General features: G+C 37.8%; 1 long non-coding RNA gene across 11 annotated transcripts in view; it reads left to right on the forward strand.

Moving 5' to 3' along the window:
* Positions 1-18,629, forward strand: part of LOC148224068 (uncharacterized) — a 131,647-nt gene that overhangs the window by 98,047 nt on the left and 14,971 nt on the right. For 10 of the 11 annotated variants that reach the window (XR_015803411.1, XR_015803410.1, XR_015803414.1 and 7 more), the window contains one exon: positions 11,196-13,707. The exons of the other annotated variant lie outside the window; for it this stretch is intronic. This is a non-coding gene — a long non-coding RNA (uncharacterized LOC148224068). The remainder of the gene's footprint in view (positions 1-11,195; positions 13,708-18,629) is intronic. 11 annotated transcript variants of the gene reach the window in all.

Below are 18,629 nucleotides of genomic sequence, written 5' to 3' on the forward strand. Positions count from 1 at the left end.
TCGGTGAGTCTCCAGATTGGGTAGTTCAGAAAGCAGCATGAGGAAGCAAGAGCAACTGTAGGATCATATTTATCCATGCACTCTCTTCTTCATAACAATTAGCCCAGAATTGCCTTAGATCCTGAGACACCATAAGCAATCTGTGCCATCTGTACTGGCAGATAACTGTCAACAAAATAAAGGAGAGCAGGGATAGTACCTGGGAATCAGGAAGAAAATGAAAAAAAAATCTATTCCATTTTTTCCTTTTCTCATCCCTCTAATGATGGATGATAATTGAGTCGTTTCAGCATTAAATTATGTTTCACGTGCTCTGATCAAATGTAAATTCTCTTCTGTGTATCAGTTGAAGCAGAAGTGTCTCATCTAGAGCTGATGTTCCCCACCTGACACACACATCCTACAGCAGTGGCTACAGAGACACTAAAGTGCTAATCCTAGAACTTTTATCCCCTGCCCTTCTTCCAGACCTGCCAGCCAACCAAGCTTCTCCTGACAGCACAAGCTGTGAGTGCAGCCTGTGAAAGTGAGCGTAGCATGGAGACAAGTGTGGAGGCAGAAATGAAATTTGGTGTCAAGGGCTCTTTGAATATGACAGAACTAGCAGTGTCAGCTCGTGTCACCAGCCAATAAACAGCCTTCACGGTTTTGTGCTAACACAAAGGACACGGAGATTTCTTTTTGTCTTATTAAGCATCATCTAATAAAAGGTGCTTCTTTAGCATTGGCTAAATTACTTCTTGTTATGTGCAAAATAAGGGGCCATGATCACTGTGCTCCAGCCATGGATGGGGGTGAAGAGCTAAGGAGGCTGAGATGCGTTGGAAACCAATCATGAGAAAATTTATTGAACTGTGTCTTGTTACTGGTGGGATGTGGGAAGCTGTGAGAGGAAAAAACTGCTTCTAAGGATGCTCCTCTCAATGTCTGTGCCCACCCTGTGACAGGAGGTGATTGACTGCAGCTTCTTCCAGCAGCAGCATCAAACCTGCCTCTCCAGAGCTCTGCAGAGACCCAGCCACTTCCCATCCCTCACCTGCTCACCCCAAGCATGTACCTAGCTCAGATATATTTAGAATGGGAACTGATTCAAGGCTATGATTAACTCAACACATTTCTACGGTTTGCACTGTTTAAATAAATCTACCTGATATTTTCAGGTGCTTTTATGCAGAATCCACTGAAAGATCACAGTTTTTTTATCCCACATCCCCAGCTGATTAACTTCTTTAGCCTCATGGAGGTTGCTTCATGGAAAATTAAAGTTGCATAAAATAATATTGGCTGACCAGACCACCAATTTCTTCATTTGTTTGTTTTCACAAATATTTAAGTTATCTAATTTTAATGATATGAACATTGTGGAAAATCAATTTAGAATCTGAAAGCACAGAATCCATGGAAACCAGCTTCTAAATTCTGGCATGCAAAGGAAGGAGGCCAAGAGGCCTTGGAAAGTCACCTAGGAAAAAATAAAACCAATTTACAAATAATTGATGCATTCAATAAAAAATTGCACTAAACTAAAACTAAAAAAAAAAACCCCAACCTTTAAATATATATATATAACAAAACAAAATGTTAAGTGTATCCTACAACGTGAACAGACTGTTTAGTTAGCACAGAGCATTCATTTCTGTAAGATTACAACATCCTTGTGACTACATTAAATTAATTCTTCACCTCAGTGAAGCAATTTTCCATCACTTAATCAATCTGTTCTCACAGCAATATCTGTCCTGGGTGGTGATAGACAGAGAAATCTGTTCAAAGACTTTGTTAGGGGAGCCCAAATATCAGAGGAGGGATTTGCTGGCATGCTGGCCATCTCGGGCTGCCTCTGGCTGGCTGGGCAGGGATCTCATATGGTGGTGTCATATGGCCAGCTCACCAGGAAAGGTGAAAGTCAACGAGTTAATCCCGTGGCATCACAGCCCAGGATAATGTCACAGCACAAAATCTTGTCAATAAGCCACATGAAGCAACTGAAGCCAGCATGAGGATTAAGTAACCTTGATAAGAATGTTAATACCTGCCTCTTCAGGAAATGCTTCCTTGGCTCAGTTTCATTAGCTAGACACAGGCAAGTTTGGAAAGGTTCTTATCCTGGATGTGCCTGTTTCCCAAACTCCTGCACCCACAGCAGGGCTGCTGAACCAGCTGTGCCAGCACCCAGCTGATTGGCATTGAAAAAGAGAGGGAATTATCCAGCTGAGACTCTCTGCAAACACCTGGGGTGTTACTGGCCATAAACAAAGGCATGCGAACCTTCAGACTTGGATGCTTTTATGACTGTTCAAAATTGTCCTTGGTCAAGCCTCTTGACATTTTTTCATGTATTTTAAATGTAAGCTTCCACTATGAGCACTGACACTCTGACCTCAACTTTGCTTCTTGCTGGTTTGTTTTTTTGTTTGTTTGGGTTTTTTTTTAATTTATGCTCTTTCATTTCCTCAAGTATTATAAACTGGGGCATTCGCTGAATACATTTGATTTAGATTTCAAATTCTTAGTGGTTTAAGGTCAGAAAAATTATTTTATTAATTAGTCATCTTTTTTTTCTTTTCCTGAGAAATGTCATAGAGATGTGTTGGAACATTTCTGCTAAATATCAGAGAAGCTTTCCTGATTCAGGTTAAGGGCAAAAGTCAAACTCATAATTATTTGAACAAGATGTGCAAAAAAAAGTCCTGAGATTAGCTCAGTTGATTAAAGTGTGGTGTTAATGATGCCAAGGCTGGGGGTTTGATCCCCATGTAGGCCCATTCATTTAAGAGTTGGACTCGAGGATCCTGTGATAGACTGGAAACAGAAAGATAAAAATGGCAGATTTTTGTTAGAAATAGGAAAGTGCAAAAAATGCCAGAAAGAAAGAGCTCTAACTGACAGACTGTGCTAGTTAAAGTTAAGAGTTAGGAAAAAACCCCAGTTAATTAGGTGGAAAAGGAATACAGTTCCAGTTTTATCCACTTAATTTCCAGCAGTCCTTTAGGAGGTTTAGAGATTTAGTATTAAAGTTCGGGAAAGTGGAGAGAAAACCTTTATCAGCAACTTCATCCAGACAGTTTTGATCAGGACACAAACAAAAAAATAATCCACAGTAAGGTGGAGTCAATCTTATGAGAAAATCAACTACACAGTTAGGTTTGGATATCTTTTGAAAATAGCAAGCTTAATTTATGTATATATTTCTCCCAAAACAGCTGACTGACATTTCAGGGATTAACTGCTTCTCTTTTGCTTCCCTGGAACATCAGGAAATGAACAGTGATAGTATTGAGCTATTCTTGACACAAGGAAAACAGGCATGTGATGTACAAATGTTGAATTCTTTGTGTCAATGAAATTTAACAGTCCTTATTAAGCATTGACTAAACCTCAAATAATAGGTACAATCGGAATCTAATTCCTATAAAAGGAGTAGTGATAAAAAAAGGGATGAAAATATCAAGGTTAGGGTCACAGTGTTATATTTTACACCATTTCATTATAGGTTTTACAATTAGTATCCATTATTTAGGCAATAAAAGAAAGTCTAGAAAAATGTGTCAATGCAGGATGTCTGTCAGAAACAGTGTGACATGTTAAAGGCCAATGTTGAAGTGCTCTTAAAATCTTATAATTAATTTTCTCCATTTCCTGAGTTTTCGCCAGTGTCACCTGAATATTCAGTTAAACTGACCAAGCAATTCCTTAATTACAGTAGTACCTCTAGTTTCAAGGAAAATCTTGTTTCCAGAATTCAAAAGAAAGGAAATATATGTCTTCCTTCAAAGGAAGACATTTGCCAAGTGTGAGATATACTAATATTTGTGTTTGAAATATTTTCAAGCGATTTTGTGATCATTAATAGCACTGCACTTCATCCACATGCAGATCTCCCTCTGGGAAAATAAAAAAGCCATCTGTTCCTTTCAGTGGTACTGTAATAGTGTTCATATATGGTTCTAAGGAGATCCTTTCCTAAGGTTAAAATCTTAAATTTGTCTCAAAATGGATTCATTTCTGTTGCCATTATCAAACCTCATTATATTTTTGGCACAAAATGAAATGGTTTTGTGTTGTTTTCTGTCAAATTTTGCCAGTACAATTCTTTTTCACTGATAACGCCTCGTAAATATAAATTTGCATCAAGTATTGACCTTATGAGAATTCATTCTTAGAGCAGAACAGCACTGATTAGAATGGCCAATTCCACAAAATCAGTTGACTCCTACTAATAAATATTATGGGAGGTGGTGTAAGTATTGCTTGTTTTTATGGTAATTTATAGCCAATTTGGGGAGAAGTAAAACAGTTATTGTTAAACTTAACTGAGACCAGTTACTGATGCTTTAAATTTCTGAGATGGCTTCCATTTAAAGAGAAAGAAAATATATTAAAAAATTACAGTGACACAGAAAATCATCATTTTGTCCTTTTTGCAATGCCGAGCACTGTAATTTTTAGAAGCCTTGTAACACATAATATGAAATTATTGTCCTAATTTTACAGATGGAAGTTTGGCCAAATCTGTAATTCCAACCATGCCCTTACCAGCCATCTCAAGCTGCTTTTTTCAGACCTGCTGAGCTGAGCTGGCCACAGGAGAGTTTCCACCAACCACATGAGGCAGAGCAAACCAGGTTAGGAAAGACCTCCTTCCACCACTTACATGAATTTGATTCTCTTTGAGTGAAGCTGCTGCCACAAACAATATGATAAACAGTATGTCCTTCAGGGCCAGCAGTGTGTTTGGCTTTTCTTGAGGTTTTAATTATTTTGCACATTTCTGGCAAGTTCTGGTTGCCTCCAGCACCACCAGCCCCTGCAGGCAGAAATGTTTGAGCCCAGCAAAAGCTGTAAATGGGGAAGGATGCTTCTCCATGCTCAGGCTCATGTTTGCACACCCATACAGCTGAAAACATCCTGGTCCCCTCTCCCTTCGTGCATCTGAGGCTCCTGGGTGGGTGTGAGGAACATCAAACTGAGCTGGGACATTGGCAGTCACTAACTACCCTAAACCTGGCATATCAGCAGACCAACTAGTGCTCCACAGAACTGGAAGGCAGCAGGGTTTGTAATTCCTCCCTGGCAGGGAATTGAATTCTGAAAGTGTTTTCCTTGATAATGGACATTTAAGTATAAATAATAAGTGTTTATGAAATTTATGGCAAGATGAGGCGAATGCTGAGAAGTTGCATGGACCCGTGGGGTGCAGGTTCAAAGCAAAATGTGATCCATGAAGTCCTGGGTGACAAATTACAGGACTCTGGGAGATAATCTGAGGAAGAGTCTCATATAAATTTTACATATTTTTCTACCCTTTTGAGCCTTCTCTTTTTAGATATGTTTTGAGACATGATATGGGAGCAATTATTGTATCTGGAATAAAGCAGCTGTAATTACACTGTGTTTTGGTTTAGCTTCACTGCTTAGTGGTTATCACTCCTCAGATCCTTCCTGCTCATTTCTTCTCTACCTCAAATCTGCTCAAAGAATAACTTCAAAATTTTATTTGCTCCAATTTCTCTCTTCCTTGAGGAAAAAGAAAGCAGAGTGGGAGTCAAACACATTTAGCACAGATGCAACATAATAGAAACTAAGCAATTTTATCCTTGATTTAAGGTGAAGTGGGGAAAACGAAAGGAAAAAAAATAAAGGAAAGTTCTGGAAGATATGCCTCTTTTGAAAACAATATTTAGATCTAAAAGTAAAACTATCATTCAGTTTGAACAATTGAATGCCATAACTGAGAATTTTAAAAAAAGTCTAGTTTTTGGAAATCTGTAAACCCTCTCTGAGGACAACATATGGTGCTTAAAGCACATTATGACTGAATAAAGTGAATATAAATAGAATTCTTTTTGAACAAAAACCTGTCAGTGAAATACTTCTAAATAGAAGAAGCAATTCCTCTGGAAAAGCATTCCATGCTCTTCTTCAGGTTCAATCCCTGACTGTTTCAGTGCTGGTACCTCTCTAATCCAAATACAGTCCTGCAAGGTCCAGTGCAAATTATTAATTAACTATTAATTATTAATTAACTATTAATGCAGAGTGCCATCAGAGTAAGACAACAGGCAGAAAGCATTTGAAAAATGTGACCCCTGAATTTTAAACTGCCACAACCCACTGCTTCATAAACAGCTATAAAATACTAAATTAAAAGTACATGCTTAAGGGGTAAGTTTTAGCATGTTTGTAAAATCACTCTGTGGCACAGAAAAAAGTTATTTTCCCCCACCTCCTCCTTAATTCACAGCTCTAATAACTCATTTGAAAATTGTGCTGGGCCAGACACAGGCATATACACAAAATCTAAACTTGATGATGATCTCTAGTGGGCTCCAACTGCATCCTTGTGCATTTTCCTCTCATCATTTCATTCTACATGTAATATTTCTATTTCAATTACTAAATAACGATCTATTGAGTACCGTTAAACCATTTATTTGAAGCTAATCAAATAATGCACTTTAAAAAAAAAATAGCTGCCTAGTAAGCAGAATACAGGTGTGCCTGGCAAAAGGTAAAATCAACCCATTCTTTTCTTTTTATTTAAACTTTCTGACATGCTTTTCTGCTTTCTAAACATAAAAATGCACCATCCAAATAAACTTCTTCTTTGATCAGGAAGACATAGTGTCAGTAAAACTAAAAAACTCCACATCCAAAGTCTAGTTTAATATAAACAAAGTCTTAGTTTTGCTATGTTTACAAACAATCTGTGGGGTCTTTTTCCTAATGTTGCAGCATCATATAAATACCCCCTTGTGAAAAGGTAAGAAAAAACAGTTTTATTTAGCTGTGTGCCTTGCTAAGCAGTGTTCTTCCAGAATTTTGGGGAAAAAAAAAGAAAAAAAGAATTAGCCTTTTAGAAAAGAAAGAAATAGAAAAGAAAAAAAAAAAAAAAATCATAATATTTCTTTTGTTACTCCTTACTTGTGAAAGGAAAAAGCACGCCCACAAATTCCCCAGGTCCCTGAAGAAACCTGGAAAGGAAAACCAAAATTCTGCATTCACCTGTTTTTCATCCAACCAGGCAATGTCATACAACAGTAGTAAAAACTGCTTTGAAAACTTCTGGAATTGCTTTTTCACTGCATTAATGAGGAATATTATGGTGCTTTAAAAAACAGACAAAAAAACCAAACAAAAGAAAACAAATAAACAAAACCCCTGAAGTCCATAATATATAACCTTACACTTAATATTTTCATACTCACTCTAATATTCCATTGGCCCTGGAAATAACACAAAAGTTATTGACTCAGCATAAAATAAAGTCTCAGTTCAACATTGCAACAATATTTGGGCCTCGTACAGGCATTAAAAATTATTCTTTTTTTTCAAATAATAATAAGCTTTGTCTTAGGGAAATATTCTCCTGAAAAGCCAGTTAGGCTGAATACCAGCTTGTATTTAGCTCCAGCTTGATTGTCTATTTTTAACTAATAAGATTACTTGAAAACTGAGACAAAGTTAATTTCTTTTTTCATGTATTCATAGAACTGTGAATTAATAGCTATTGGTCTCTCTGCTTTTTCTTAATGTCACTCAGAAAACATGCTGGATCTGTTCTTTCATTATTTTTTTTTCCTCTAGATATAAATTTAACAGCCAGTTCCTGAAATGGCATATGGATTGGTCTATCTACATACCTAGCCAGTTAAAAATCTAGCTTTTTTTATAGATCTAAGCATGCAGTTGTGAATGTTGATTATTTCCAGTGTTTTGGGCTTCATCCAATAAAAGCTGTTTAGCATCTCGTGGAACAGCGTTAGTCTCGTACACAAAATTTGCTGGTCTAAAAACCCCACAGAAGGTTTCCACTTACATGATTACCAGCATTTGCCAATCAGAAGTAAAATAATGTTTGCAACAAAGTGGTGGTTACTGAGTTGATTTGATTGCCAATGAATGATGATGGCCAATTCAACAGTGAGACTTTCTGCTGAGTTTTTGGTCCGTGATGTGCACAGCTGAGGGGCTTTTCTCAGCCTGTGCTTTTTTTTGGCCTTGTGGTACCTTTGACTGTTGTCTTTTTTTCCATTAATCTTTCAGCAATGCAGGCAGATGCACTTCTGTATAGCACTTCTGCACTCTTAGTCTCTTGACCCTGAAACACTGATATGTTACAAAGCAGAATTATGTTCTGGTTCCAAGAAACCCAGATCTTCCTGAGGCAAGACATTGAGGGCAGCTGGGCTGTGGTATGGCTGAGTTCTTTACAAGTTTCAGGTGGTAAATATTTAACTACTCCCCTTTGCTGGCTTTCTCTCTGCTTTTAACAGTATTTTCAAGAGTGATATTGTCATTCTAGCAGCAGGCTGTGACTAATTTGTACCATCTTTTCAGTTTTCTGTTTCCTTCTCAATTTGAGAATACTGACTGCAGCCTATTAAAAGGCCATGTTACCAAATCTCTTTTGGCTCTCAAAAATACCCCTTCCCTATGAAGGTACCAAATTTATTTTGTCTTTTTATGAAAGCACTGATAAAGTTTACTAATAAACATAGTTGTTTGTTTAGAAATACAGGGCTCTTACTATAATTTTTGGCATTAATGGACACTATGTTCTCCTTAGTCAAATTATATAAAACCTCTTCCCTAAAAGATGTGTTATGCAACAATCATTAAGGCCAAATCTCTTGGGGGGTTTAGGAAGTGTGACATTTGGGCATGATTTAGAGAAGTCTACAGACAAAACTGCAGACCAAACACAAACTTAACACTTGCAGAAGTCAGGAACAGGACCTCATTTTCTTTGCCATGGATTAAATGCTCCTGATACAGGAGTGGTAGGAGAAAATCTGTATAATCCCAAGGAAGTTTATGCCACAAGTATTGTCCCAAATGCCCTAAGCTGGGGGACCCTTCATGATGACAAGAAACCCATCCTGTTGCTCCTCCTGAATTTCTATCATGCCCTCTTGCACAGTTTCTGCTCTTTCCCTTTTTTATCCACAGGAGCAATAGGTGGTTGTGTTGGGTTTGCACAGCCTGGTTTGGGTAGAAGGGTGGCAACAAAAGTGGCTTTTGTGAGAAGCTTCTGGAAGCTTCCTCCATGTCTAGCATAACAAAGCAGCAAGGAAGCAGCTCCCCTTGAGGAATAATCAAACTCGGTTTTCTATTTATCTGTGTACTTCACAAATTCTCTCTGGTACAATTTCAAAATTAATCTATTTTGGTTATGATTTTCCTGATGAAAGAATGCAAGTTTAGAGTTTGTCCTTTGACAGACTTAGAATCATTTGTTTCAGATGATGAATGACTGTCATTTGTTGTCTTTTGCTGGTTGTTTTTGCAATGATTGATGCCCAAAAGCTCCCTGAACAGAATAATTTAGAAGAAAAGATTCTGCAGACAAATCTTTAAGCTAAAATGACAAACAGAGAGAGTACACTTAGCAAAACAAAAATAACCAAAAAAGGAAGAGGACTATGAGATGTTCTTTCTTCTTTAGTCTGTGAACTATAAGACTTTAAATCTTTTGTTGGTCTCTTTCAAAAAGGTATTTTTGCAGTACCAGAAATGCTTAAAGTAAAACACACACATGACTTTCTCAGTGTTATTTTGGCCTTTTTTTTCATTCCTGCTCCATGCTCTGTTTCAAAGGAATTACTCTCTGGCCTCATCTTCAATCACTGGGCACAATTATTGCAGTACTCTTTCTACTAAAAATAAATGGTACAGAAGAAATGTCATAGCCTGGTGACCCAGGCAAGGGCAAATGAAATGTTTTACGAGTGGCCATTAACTCTAATTTCTCCTTTATGTTGTATATTGGACCTCTTCAGTAAACAAATCTTTTTATGTCAGAAACCTAATCATTACTGAAGTCCCTTTGAAGCCTCAGAGAAACTTTTTAGCAAAGGATTTGTGGCAATTTTGAGTTGGTTTCAGAAAGGTACATCACGTTTGCAGCTGGGACTCAGCGTGCAGAACAGCTGTCCTGACAGAATCCTTGTGCTGGCATGATGAATCCTGCCAGCTCTTTAAAACATTAAAGCATCTGGTTCACATTTAAATTTTGGACTCAGATGACTTATCTGCATTGCATTTTACTGTAGGGTATTTCATTCATTATTTATTGTACATAGGTGTTTAAAAACCAGAAACTTTGTGTGTGCCACAAAACCCTGACTGGCTGTTTACAGGACAGCACATCAAGATACATTTTTGGTACATCAAGTAGATTAAAAAAGCAAAGGCACTGTTCCCCCAATTAATGAAAAACATTGAGCCAATTAAATACCTGAAAAATACTGAATTCCTTACAGGAGAATTGCCATTGCTATTCTACCAGTGCTCAGACAACTTACAGTGTATATCTGAGCTGAACACATCACTAACTCTGAAACTGCTTTCCCCTGTCATGGGCATAACGTGATGCTAACAGCAGCCAGCTCATGTCAGCCTGCGTTTGCTAAAAGCGAATGATCAGCGTGAAATGCTGCAATCCCCTAATTTTATTTTTGAGGGCACTTATCTGGTACAAAAGGATGAGTAACAGCCTGTTGCCTCATCACCTGTTGCCTCATAAATCTAAGGACTATTTGCAGTACCGGTTGCATAGAAAAATGCATTCCAGATCAAGTCGTTCCACAAGCAGAATGGTGATGGAATGGAATTTGAGTTTTGCAGGAACCACCTTTTGCACTATTTACAGATATTGACAAAGTATTTGGAAGAAGCAGGGGTTTGGCAAACCAGCTCTCCAGCTTGTAGAAAACAGAACAACCTTATGTTAGAAGAATGGCTGGGGGGAAAAAATACAAAAAAAATACTGAAATACAAAATATTCTCCAGCAGGAGATCATCAGGTGACCCTGCCATGGCAGGGGGTTGGGAACTCTGTGATTCTATGGATCCGTCTACAGTGAAGTCATTTCTTGAAGAATCTCAAGCAACTTATTTTGTTATTTTGCTAGAGCAGTGCAGCAAAAAGATGGTTGTGTAGCAACATTATATTGATTTACTAATATTCTCCTGACAAGAACCCTTAAATTCCATGCATGCTACGGGTACCAGTTTCCAAACCTCTCCTGACATCATTAAAGATGATTAAGGCATGATCTTTTTCTTCTTCTGAAGTTATTAAAAATCATTAGAAAAACATAAAATTGCAAAACTATTGCAAAATGCTGGACACACTTGCATTTTCCAGGTTTATGAAATGAGGTTTTATATATGTTTTGTTTTCCTTCCAGAGAGAACCTAGTTCAACAAAGGGTATCTAGAAGAACTGTTCCTTTTTCATTGTCATGTAGTACATGAATTTCAACCATTAAGATGAGTAGAAATTATTTTACTTTGTTTTCATTCAAAACCAGAATTAAAATTAGTATCTAATTAATATAAATACATGTAATTTTATATTTAATATATGATACATTATGATAAGCTGTAAACAATGGCAATTTTAGAATATTTTAGGACATTGCACATCCTAAATTTCAGGAATATGCATTTCCAGAGATATAGATATCTCCAGCTATATTGCTGTGAGCTATTCAACTGAGTATAGTGTTTTAAAAAGATATTTTAAGGTTCTCAAATGAAAAAAATGTTTATGTTGGCAGAGGAAAAATATAATCTGAACTGAAAATCACAAACAGCCTTCACTCAGCAGTGTCATATGAATGACTGGAAGAGCAGAAGATCAAGATGAGATTTTTCAAGTGCCTTCATGCAGTATTGAAGCCCAGCAAGATTTTTGAGTCATGAACCTACTTCTCAAAGGACAAAGCCCTTTTTTCTTCTGCTTTTGAGGATGAATTCCTCACAGAATTTTCTAGTTATTTTATTCTGGCTCTAGGAAAATAAAAAAAATTTCTTTCACCTAACCTTGATGACTTTGGGTTTTTTTAGATTTCTGAGACATTTAAAATTTTTACCAGGGCTTCTTGAATTAGCCCTGTTTAAAAAAAAAATAGATTATGGATTGATGAAGAGATGTAGATGCTATAGGACAAGAATTGTGTCCAGCAACTGATTTTGCTGTTGGATCTCCCTCTGAGGAATCCATGCAGAGCAGTGCTGATGCTCTCCCTGGAACACACCACTCCCCATTTCATCTGTGCTCTGATAAACCAGTGTTTGAATGGCTGCACAAACTTCCTTAGGGAATGGAAGGCTTCAAGGAGGAAAGAAAGAGACACTCCTACTGATCTTTCTCCAGAACAAAACAAACCAGAAAATGATTCACTTTTAAATAGAGTTAACTCTGCCGTGAACCTTTTGTGAAGAATTGTTTGAAGGCTAAAGTGCCAAAGTGCTGGATGTCAAAGAGGTAAAATTCCTGACAGGGGACATTACCTGGTAGTTAATTGCCACAGGGCTTGGTACAGGCAGCATCCCTGTGACTGTCATGGCATGTGCTGTACGAAATTTATTGACCCTTGGTTGTTAAAAGCCCTGTGGTGCAGAGCCTGTTATCTGCATGCAGGCAGGAACAAAGCAGAGTGATGTGGTTGTGCCTTCAGGCTGATCAGCTGCAAGGAAGCTGGCAGGAGCCAGAGCTCAGGAGTGATGTGTCCCCTGTGCCAGCGAGCAGGAGGAGGGCTCGGGAGGAAATCAGTGTGGGCTGGATCCTCAGCAAGGAAAGAAAATATCTGATGTAGAAGTACCTACAGAAACATATGTACTCCTTTGATGCAAACCCTGGGATTGGGCATGATTTAGGATTATGTTTCCCCAGCTAAAGGGAAGATATTGCTTCATATTGAAAAAAATTTTTATGCCTAGTAACTTTGGAATAAAATAGTTCCATTGTGCTTTGATAGCTGTTATGGTAAGAACCAAAGGAAACACTACAGAGATGCATATTCACATAAAACCTGAGATGCCATTGTTAATAATTTCACTGCCATCCCACTGAAACTGCAGAGCAAATAATATATATCTCCTAGAATTTACAATCATTGGTATTTGTACTGGACTCAGGAAAATAATTCAGATGTATAAGTTGTCTTCTGTATTCCCTCTCCTATACCCAATACAGGTGCTTAGACAATTCAGTTTTCAATTCCATTTTCCCAAAATAAACATTAGGGGAGTTAAATCCAAACTACATAGGTAAATTTGAAAGTTAAAATGCTTAAAACTGAGGGAAATGAAGCAACTATTTAACCCAAGGTTCTGAGTTTTAAACAATTTCCTTTTTTAATTTCAAAACTAATATCTTTCATCATTGCTGTTGGCACCATTCCTACTGTGCTGATTTATCAGCTTTTTTATGTACTTTCTATTTGGGATTGGAATTATCCTACATTCCTACATGCAAAGACTGCAAGCTCTTTCTGACTTAGCTCCTACCACGATGCTTCTGAACCTAACTTGCCTGGTTTCTGCTCTGTATGGGACAAGTAGTCTCATTGCACACGAAATTAACAGAAAGTATCAAAGAGCTAATAGATTCCCTAATTTCTCAACTTTACCATAGCTAGTTAGTTAAAATTTTAAGTAAAAGAAAGAAAAAAAATGGTGATTTTTTTTTTTTCTTATGACAAGTTTTAGATTTCTCTGGAGTTATTTCAGCGACCTGATAAAAGACAGAACCTCAGCTGTACTCACCTGGATTTTCTTTCCTTGTTCCATGCTCTCCCTTCTACAATCCCTTGATGTTTGGCCAGCACTGAGGAGCCAGCTCTGGAGAGCTGGTGGCTGATGCCAGACTTCATAAAGCTTCCCACTGAAACGTGCTGCACACCAAGGACTATGGTGAGCTAAAAACCCACATGAAATCTTTGCTTTCGTCACTGTGCCTTTACATCATGTGTCATGGAAGTGCAGTGCTTTTCCTGAGACAGCAGCACCTAATGCCATGGTAAACATCCTTGGGTGTCCCACTCAGCTTCCCTGTGGAGTTCTGGTACAGAATGAATCTGCTTTGATTTTACTTTGTCAGTGTCCTACAACAGATGTCTCAGAGACAGCAAGTGGTGTCAAAAGACATCCTGTGTTTGGACGACTCAGTCACACCCCCAAAGTTTGTTGTTCTGTTGCATGAACCAGTAACACAACAGCATTACACTTCAGGATCTTGCTATGGATGAAAGGGAATATGCATTTTAAGTGGATCCAAGGAATTAAGGATACATTAGGGTTTTGACAGTCAAATCAAAATGCAATGGGCACTTGCTATCAGCCCAGTTACAGCAGTGCCCAAATGCTACAAAAAAAACCCCCAACAACAACAACAAATCAGTAATAATATTTTAAAATTATTTAGCTATACATTCACTTTCAGGTATCCAATCTTTTGCTTCAGTGTTACGTTCAGCCTTGAGGGTGACCATCTGGATCCAAAAACTCAAGGAATTTGGAGGGGAATCAAGTTATTAGCAGCATCCCAAGGGCTTTGCTGGGAGGAATGTGACATTTATGGCGAGATTTCTTTCTCTTCAGTATTGGATCTGCCCAGGGCTACTTTGTTTCATGTTTTCTTCAAGCAGTTTGCTTACTTATTTTTTTTTTCCCCACTGGATCCCAGCTAAAGCTTGATGATTGTCACCACTTCACTATTCCTGATACACAACAGCATCCCACAGCCCCAGCTATCACAAAAGGAGTTTTCTCACTCGTTCTGTAGAGACTGTACAGGTTTTCCAGATCTTGATCACATTTGGTATGCATGGAGATAAGCTTGAACAAGGCAGGAAATAATCTTGTGACAGGAAGACAAATGCTGTCACAGCAGAAACAAGCTAAAATGAACTCTAGCCAAGGAGAGTCCCAGCAAGTCCTGAGGCCAGTGCTGGTGAGTTAGTTCTCAGCACAGAGCCTCATTTTCCCTGAGCTGCAGCTGCAGCCAGCTCCCAAGTTTTGACCAACTTTCATTTTGTCTGATCTTTCCATGTCCTTTAAAATCAGACAACAGGGCTTTAGCTGCTGTAAGATCATTGGCAGATGGAGAAACAGATAAAAAGTGGTCAAAGGCAGAGGCAAATCAGGAGTGAAATGAAGGGAAAAGCATATTGAAGGGATTTTTTGAAACCTGTAAAGCATGAGAAAGACTCAAGTGTTTATCCAGTTTGGTCCCCAAGTCATATGGGTACATATTTACACATATCCACATATAAAATGCATGCATACATCTGTGAGTTTGACACAAAACTACTGCATGTACTTCTTTGAAGAAAAAAGAGAATTTCTTTTCTGAACTCAGCAATGGAATATTTTCCTATTTGGAATATGAAATAAAAATCACACTTATTGCCAAAAAGGCTTGATGTCTCCTTGTGTTCTGCTGAACAAAAAACAGAACCCCAGCTATCATACTTTTACGGATGTAGCTGAAAAGATGAGTTCTACAGCTTGTTGTGAGTAAGTAAAACAAGAAAATTTCCTATATTTGTGGTATGTAAATTATATATGCTGTAAAAAAAAAATGCTTAAAACACATGCAGTTCTAAAATACCTGATACAAAATTCTTTTAAAAAATATCTGTAGGTTCATATCTGCATAGGGATTCCTCCATCAGATTATATTGGTGAGATTGTATAAGAATGCAATTTATGGGCAGAAACAATTGCATTCTGGTAGATTAGTATTTGCTGGCAGATTAAGAAGCAAAGAACTATCTTACCAAAAGATGTTTTCTAACATATATATGCACACACTGCTTATATTAATTTGTTCATGGAAAGGTTCCAAACACTGGAGCACTTTAATAAAACAGGAACAAACTGGCACTGGAAGCTTTTAATTAACAGAGAAAGCAGCAGTTTAAAAAGCATTCCAAAACCTGTAGAGCTACATGTTCTTAAATCTAATTTATGTATACATTTAAGTGTATACATTATTATGTACTCTTTGGATGCTTAACTACTTAAAACACTTTGAGCAGGCTGTAGCAGCATTTTGCCAAATATTTTAGCTGTAAGTAGTGTTATGTATTTGGACTTCAACTATCTGATCAAATGAACTAAATAACACTAGAAAAGCAGAAATTGAAACCAGGCCTGCGTGTTTTTCCAGACTGGTGCTGATGAGTGCCAGCATGGCAGTGTGCATACTTCTATTTGTCCTCCCTTAATGACAGCAGAAAGAGATACACTATAAAGAGCTGCTTTTAAAATGTCACTGACAAAAGAACCATCAGGGCCTTTTCTCCTGCAAAGCAATGCTTTCCTTGAAGAGGAAACTCAGTGTATATTCTCTTTAAATAAAGATCAGTAGGTTTTCCCTATTCCCTGGACTGTAAATGCAGAGTGCATTTACTAAGAATGAAGTATAGGCACAGCCCCCTGGAGTGTCACTGTCTCACAGCTGGCCTGCAGGGCTGGTGGAATCATGGAGATGCATCTGCACATCTCTGCAACATGTGGTACCACTGCACATCACAGTGATCCCACATTTAGTTATTTTTTAAGGAAACATTTTCCTGTGGAAAGGCACTGTCTTTCTTTCCCTGCTAAAATGGTCATACATTGGGAAGTATGCATGGGCAAGATGAGCAAGTGAGTCTTCTGTCATAAATACTAGGGTAGGATAGTTAAAAATCATGCATCTGGGTGTGAATAGGTCAACAAAATACCCTAGTCTAAGGATACAGAGCTCAGTGAAAAATTTCTCATACTAAACTTTACCACACTATGACACAAAATCTGAGTTTGACTTTACCTTACTCCTGCAAATTGGCTTTCACTCATCATTCATCTGTTTTTTACACCCATTTATTTTTTTTTATGTCTGCAGTGTGCAGTTAAAATGAATGAAAGAGGAACTCTAGAGTACCTGTGATTTATTCACTAATAGATGAAAATATTTACTGCAATATTTAATCCATTATTAAAAAGAATATTAGCTAGAGTAAACATATGGAACTAAAATTCTTGGATCAAAATCTCTCAGAAATATCATATGGTTTTAAATTTTTTGCCACACTTGATTCAATAACACTAGTGAAAGGCACCCTCCATTAACTAGCTTATTATTTTATTCATTATTATCCAGCAACCATAATTGTATCCCTTAAAAGGGAAAATTGAGATGCAGACAGGAGCAAGGGTTGGGAATCAACCCCAAAGTAATGAAAATAAAATGAGTCAGACTGCATGAGAGTAAATCTCTAATTCAGACTTTGTCTCCAAGCATGGACTTACGTATGACAGTTTCTGTAAAGCCAAAAATTCCACGCTGGAGCCTCTGTAAGCCACAAAAGGCAGCATCCCTCCTTTGGGTCTCATTGAACCTTGGCTCTATCCAGTTGGTGTGTGCATCAGAAACTAATCATCATTTCAGTAGAAATTAAAGAGAGACAGAGTTGAGCAACAGAAAACCAAATTTGGATGAAATTCAGATCAGAAATCATAATTACCCAAGTTTATGGTTCTTTAGAAAACTCATCTGAGTAGTCCCAGCTGAAAGTTAGGGAAAGGCTGAAGGCTTCATTTCAGAGACAACAACCAGTGTGCACGGATCCCTACAGTGATAATGAGAAAAGGTGACAACAAAGGCATGTGGTACCTGTGAAAAATACGAAATGGCACTCACAGAACAGAAACCTAAACCAGGACAAGGGCAGGGGCTGACTTTAACCACGTAACACTGAGACTGAAAACTGAATAGCACTAAATGGTTTAAAAGCATTATTGGCTTTCTGCAAAGGGATTCAAATTCCTAACATGAATACTAGCATCCACTAAAGGTTGCAACGTGTCCAAAAGCAGAACCAAACATCAAGCTGGTTTTGAAGTCATTTCACTTCTCTTCTCTACAGAGTTTTCTTCAAAATCCACACTTTCATACGCAGCTACTGCTGTGTTTGCTGTACCTTTGGGGACAAAACACAGTACTCTAGATCCCTTAAAAAGGCATCTTTGTATTTATATAACTTAGTTTTAATGCAAGAAATTTCTTTTCCTTCACAATTCCCAAACCCAGTGGGAGCCAGAGCGACAAAGCCTCCTTTTGTCACTGAAAAGATGCCTTGGGGAACCTCTGTGCTGCTGCCACAGCGTCTGTGATAGGTTTGAGATCCCAAAACCAGGGCCATATTATTGTGCCTTTGCATTCAGGACATCAGGAGCAGGTATTCCACAGGCATTTGATGTAGTTCTGAGGAGAGGTGCTGAAGATCTGCTTGCTTTAAATGCTGAGGTTCCCACCAGAATGTCACTACCTGCAAATCCACTGTGATTCGAGCACTGACTATTTTCCTCCACTGTGGATGTTTTAATGACAAGTTTTCTTCAAAACCTTATGAAGGTACACCCCAATTACTATTTGGAATGTAGTTGCTAAGGCAGCATGGTTTAAGATATAACTATAATGTTCTCAGTGTCTGAAAAATACCACATCTCTCTAAAAAGGTTAACCCGAGATGAACAAAGTGTGTGAAATCTAGGAGTTTTTTCCTCCTAAATACAATGATTTATTTCTTCCTCAGGTTAGTTTTCTTAACTAAATGCAAGTATATCTCTCAAACTGCCAGGCTGCATTGCTTTCTTGTTTAAATTTTCGTTATTTTTCATGAAATATTAAAAGTATTGCCTCCTGTGCAGTTTCGTCAGATGTTCCTTCTGCAAAACTCCTGATATATGTGATAGTATTTTACTATTTAAAAGAAAAAAAAAAAAAGGACATAACAGTATAATAATTTCAGGATAGCATGCTGTTTTCACATAATAAACTGCGT

Source organism: Sturnus vulgaris, chromosome 4 (assembly GCF_052056855.1).
Source record: "Sturnus vulgaris isolate bStuVul1 chromosome 4, bStuVul1.hap1, whole genome shotgun sequence".
NCBI lineage: Eukaryota > Metazoa > Chordata > Aves > Passeriformes > Sturnidae > Sturnus > Sturnus vulgaris.